The sequence below is a fragment of the Papaver somniferum genome, chromosome 6, assembly GCF_003573695.1.
Source record: "Papaver somniferum cultivar HN1 chromosome 6, ASM357369v1, whole genome shotgun sequence".
NCBI lineage: Eukaryota > Viridiplantae > Streptophyta > Magnoliopsida > Ranunculales > Papaveraceae > Papaver > Papaver somniferum.
Genome location: NC_039363.1, coordinates 114,201,150 through 114,207,149, shown reverse-complemented (window position 1 = coordinate 114,207,149; position 6,000 = coordinate 114,201,150).

Below are 6,000 nucleotides of genomic sequence, written 5' to 3'. Positions count from 1 at the left end.
CTAAGAAATGTGCATAAGTTCAACCTAGCTATGATAGCTAAACTTGCCTGGAGACTCCTTTCGGAACCTAATGCACTTTGGGTTTCTCAACTAAAACCTAGATATTTTAGACACACTTCCCCTTACAGGGATAAAAAACCTACTACTAGCTCTTGGATCTGGAGATGCATATTTAAAGGTATACTATTAGTAGAACAAAACAGTATCTGGGAAATAGGGGATGGTAAAAAGACTAGTATATGGGATGACAAGTGGATCCCCAATTTGGAAAACAACCTTAGTAACTGGAAAAAAACAACTAACAATCATTTAACACTTGTGGAAGATCTCATTGATCCTATCACAAAGAAGTGGAATTTTATACTAATTCTGGAAATGTTCCCCAATCATATAGCTGAAAAGATTATCAACACTAGAATAGAAAAAAGTAAACAAGATACTTTAAGATGGATTCTTACTAAGTCTGGGATTTTATCAGTTAAATCCATGTACAACAAATTGAATGAGAAAACTATGAACCATTATAATCTAGGACAACCAAACTCTTTTTGGAAAAAAAAACTCTGGAATCTAGACATATCTGATAAAATAAAGATTTTTGCCTGGAAAGGCTTACAAGATGCCTTTTCAACAGATTTAAAATTTTCCAAATTTATGGAGGATGTACATCCCCATTGCTCCTTTGGTTGCTCAGAAGAGGAATCAATAGAGCATATTCTGATTTTCTGTCCTTATGCTAAAGATGTCTGGGCATCTGAACCAAATCATGTAGTACCATGCTTTCATAATGCAATAACTTTCTTGGATATCTGTAAAAAAATGTATGGGAACTCCTAAATCAACCATTTTGTAGCACCCCTTAAGCTAGCAGCTGACTAATACAAGAGATTAACTAAATAAAGAGGCACCACGAATCTAATTCAAATACTTAAACATTCAATTAAGAAATCTGCTACAAAACTTATCCCAAAACTAACTCCGCTCAGAATATATATACATGAACTTCTCTCAAATGATACATATACAATAGTCAATTGGTTTACAGATACAATAAACAACATAATAAACATAAAAGAAGTTAACTAATTAACAGAGTCAACACTTGTGGCTCTGCGCAACTCTGATCTGACTCTGAAAACTGAAAGTGGGAATAATTAACATTTAACTTCTAAGTAATCATAAACAAGATTAAGAAAAACAATAATGTTTTTCCCAGACATTAAATAGTGACCAAGTCACTGAGATACACAAACACGAATATGGACAAGCTCTTTCTTCAAACAATGTATACTATGGTTGTGCAATTCCGAACTCGCAAATCCACACCTAATCGTAAATATGGATGTCGACAATTCCGAACTCGCAAACTGTCGACCGATATAAGCATAAAAGCTGAATTCATGTAGATATAAATATGAAAGAGCATATCCTCACAGAAGTAAACAAACATGTATATGGACAAACTCCTTCTTCAAACAATGTATACTATGGTTGTGCAATTCTGAACTCGTAAATCCACACCTAATCGTAAATATGGATGTCAACAATTCCGAACTCGCAAATTTTCGACCAATATATCATAAAAGCTCTAGATATAAATGTGAAGGAGCGCATCATATATACCACACGTGGAAATTCTTATTTCCCATAACAATTCATATTGACCACAACACATTACAGGTCCTTTCCAAACCATGGAAAGATTAACAGAATCAACAGAATTATCGTAAAACAAGTTAAACAATGCATAGAACGCACAAACAGAAAAACATGAATTTGTTAAACATAAACTGTTGTAAAGGAAAACAATAATGGTTACCAAAGAGTCAAATGCATTCCCACATCTTTTGATGACAAGCCACGCCTACCTCGAGATCCACGATCCACTGGTTCGTCCTTGAATCGATCGTTGTTAATATAGACTAACTGTTAATCACACAAGGGGCATGTTTGGTAACCATTATTTTAATGGATTATCATCCCATAATCCATCATGCAGATTATAATGGATTATATATGCGTTTGGTAACCATTATAATAATTGCTTATTTTAATCATAATTGAAAAAATCCATTATTTCCATAAACAGAAAAAAGTTGTTTAAAAATTATTATAATCAATTATTTTTTCTTAATAAAATTGAGTTGTGTTTATTCCTCTTATTTTCTATAAACTATCAAGAGAGGGTTAAAAAAATACTAGGGAACTTAGAAAAAAGTTCTAGATCATTATTTTTTCCACTACTTTTAGGGAGCATTTTTTAAAGATAATCAATTATTTGATAAAGGTGTTTGTGAAAATTTATTATAAAAATGATTATACTAAAATCATTTATCTATTTTTGATTATCTATAATCATAAATAGATAATCATAAATTTTTCCAAACAAGGCCAAGAAGTCTAAGAATCTAGCCAAAAGGCTCATACAAGAATCATACAAGTCTATCTAATGTTTCGAAGCCCATTTGTGGTTTTAACACATCTTCATTATCCATCTCTTGCATATCTAAAGATTTACTAATTCCATTAGGTTGGTTCTATAGTCTATTAGCTAAGTCTTATGAATGTCTACAACTTTGTAGAAGAAGTCAAAGTCTAATTCGGACCACAAGAGGTCCAAAACATCTAATTAGGAAAACTACCATAAGCCAAAGTCCACTAAACAATCCCACTACACAAGGCCTGGTCCAAATGAATCTATTAACGGTCACTGACGGTCAAATGGATCAACTAACAGTCAACGTCAGGTCAAAGTACAGGGTCAATGGTCAAGTGGTCAACGATTTGGTCACACAAGTCAACTCAGGTCAACACAGGGAACACAGTGAGTCAACACGATTCAACTCAATCAGATACTGAGTCAGCTAAGGTTAAAACCGAATCAGACTGAGTAGATTCAGTCAGACATGCCAAAGGTTCTTACACAACTGTAACTCTAAGTCTGGACTCTAACTCAAATTCAACTTCAAACTAATAATACATCAACTGAATCATTCAAATAAACTTCAAATTGAATTACAAAGATAACAGCCTACCTGCAATTCAGCAGTTCCAAGCTTTCACTCTTCCTGCATATAAAACATCTCCACTATAAGCAACCTCTACCAATCCCCTAAACACCAAGTACCTGAACCAACCTACAATCTTGATTCAACTACTAACTGCAATGCCACAGCTACAGCCGAACTTCAACAACCTAAACCTACATCTAACTGTCACCATCTCCAATTCTAGCTGCACTGAAAACAACATCATCTTCTCTTTATTATACCCTGTCAATCCCATGACCTAAATCTCCAGTAACATAACACAATTCAAATCAATATCTTTAATTACATCTTCACAATTTCCACTTCATACCGGCAACAACAACACCAACAGCTCAATGTTCTTCTTCTCATTCTCTATAATCAAACATGACCTAAACCACAATTAAACTATGACTTCTCCACTCATCAAACCTTTATTCATATAACTCAGTCACATAACATCACATTTCCCAGCTTCAATTAACCACCATGACTCACTCTTGCCAAATAATCAAATCCACAACAATAACCAACCAATAATTCAACCTCAGACAGATTCCATACTTCAATCATCACTGTGTCTATCTTCTCAGCTCAATTGTCACTGCAACACCATTATCACACTTATACTCTCTCTAAACTTTCTCCAAGAGCTATGCTTAAAGCTTATCAATACTGTCAGTTGAGCAATACTGAACCGCAACATATACCACCTACCTCAATCTCAGTTCAACATCCCACAACAACACAAACTCAACTAACTCCGACTATAACTCATCAATTCCTCATTACACAGTCACTCATTTAACAGTTCCATTAATGAACATATAAGCTCAAAACTGAACACAGAACTTAACTGAAAATCAGGGAGAAGAAACAATTACCTCAAACCAATTTAGCTCAAGCACCAATAGGTTCAACACTCATTTATAATATCATCACCTTCTTATAGACTCAATCAAACCCGCACTGTTAACGGCCTCAATCATGAGCTCCAATCGATCTCATCTTCAAAACCCTAACTTTTTCAATTTCTAATTACTCTTCAAAATAAATCCTTAAACAACCCTACAACTTCAATCAAACATCAATTAAGAATAAACCCACATTCTAACTTCGTCTTGTTCATCCTTAATCGAATTCTCGAAACCTAATTCAGAAACCCTAATTACTGAATTCATATCCAAAGAAACTTCAAAACTTCAATTGAACTTAAACCCATCCTATATCTCCTTCCTAAAACATTAATTCCAGTTTCAGTCACTTGATTTAATTGCATGCAAGAACCCTAATATCTGTTTTGGGGATGAACATAAATTATAGCTTCTCCAATATTTATTAAAAACTCACACATCAATTGCTCAAGCTTCTTCTCCATACTGTGTTCACCAAATTCCATTCTTCAATCTCTCAGTCAATAACTCAATTAACGATCCACAAGTTAAACCCTAGTTCTCGATTCATAACAGCAACTTCATCTTCTTTTTCATAACTAATAGAAACACCAACCCCTTCTTTATCTAACCATCCTCACGATAATACTCTCAAGATATACCTCACTTTCATCTCTCGATCTTCTACAGAAGAAGAATACAGGAAGAACAGAAGAAGAAAGAAGAAAAGAAGAAAAGAAGAATGAACAGGGGGTTAGTCGTGGGAGAGTTCGAGAGATTTGAATGTATTTAGGTTTTCTCCTGTGAGTTTGAGGGAGTCTCTCCAAATCTCCGTTAGTCGTGGGGGAGTTTAGAGGAGTCTCCTAAACTCTCTAGAAAACACCTGTTAGTCGCTGGGGAGTTTAAAAAAAGCTCTTGAACTCCCTTTTAGTCATAAAACCCTACAATACTAGGGAGTTGGTTGCTTTGGGGAGTTCGAATGAGTTTTTAGTGTATTTTGGTCTCACAACAAATCTCTCAAAAGAGTAGAGATTTGGGAAGGAGTTTGGTGCGTAGAAAACCATAGGAGAAAGAAGAGGAAACGTTTTTTTCCAGGTATGTTTTTTTTCTTCTTTGATCTCCATGATTGTTTATAATAGTTTGATTTGTGTACTATTTTGATTGTTTTTCATATTTTTGATCTCCATGATTGTTTATTTTGATTGTGTGTATAGTTTTTTTTTGTGGGTACTCTCTCTCTCTGTCAAAATCCTAATTTGTGGTTCAAAAGATCTTGGTAAGAAATTGCATGATTTGATTATAATGATATCTTTAAATTCAACCGTTGGAATATGATGAAATTTGAGTATGTCGTATTTTACCTTGTTATAGAAGTACAGTAAAATTTTCACGCGGATCAGGTCACGTTTGCTACTGCAAAGCTTGCACAATATATGACTATGGTCTGCTGAGTTTAAATCCCGAATAGGGGACTGATTCCTATTTATCTCATTCTCCGCTTATCGGACAAAGCTGAAATTTTAGTATGATGTTTATATATATGAAGGTTACCTATTGTAGAAATTTCATGAAGTTATGATCACTTTAGGTACACCAAAGTGTGAGAAATCCGGAACTGAATTCTGTATGCACGTATTGAAAGTAGTCGGGTTCTGAGTAATGTATCTTTTTAATGAACCGTTGGAATGCTATGATTTTTGAGTGTGTTGTGTAATATTGAGTTGTAAGTGTACCATAAAAATTTAAAGAGGATCAGGTAAGTATTAGTACTGCAAAGATTGGACAATCTGAAACTGTGTTTCGGTGAAACAGAATTCCTTTACAGCTATCTTCATAATTTGTTATGTCATCATGCATTAATTGGCTTGCTACTTTGCATGGGTGTCATTGAGAATCACTATCACTTGTTAATTCATCTTATTTAGACACATACTTCTCTTCTATTTTATATGCCAAAGTTCAATACAGTGCCGTACTTCATTCCGTATTGGCGTGTTTTAGCCAATTCATACGGTGCTTTTGTTGCAAGGAGTTGCTAAGGGATTTTCTTTGATTAACAATTTGGCTAAGTAGCTCTG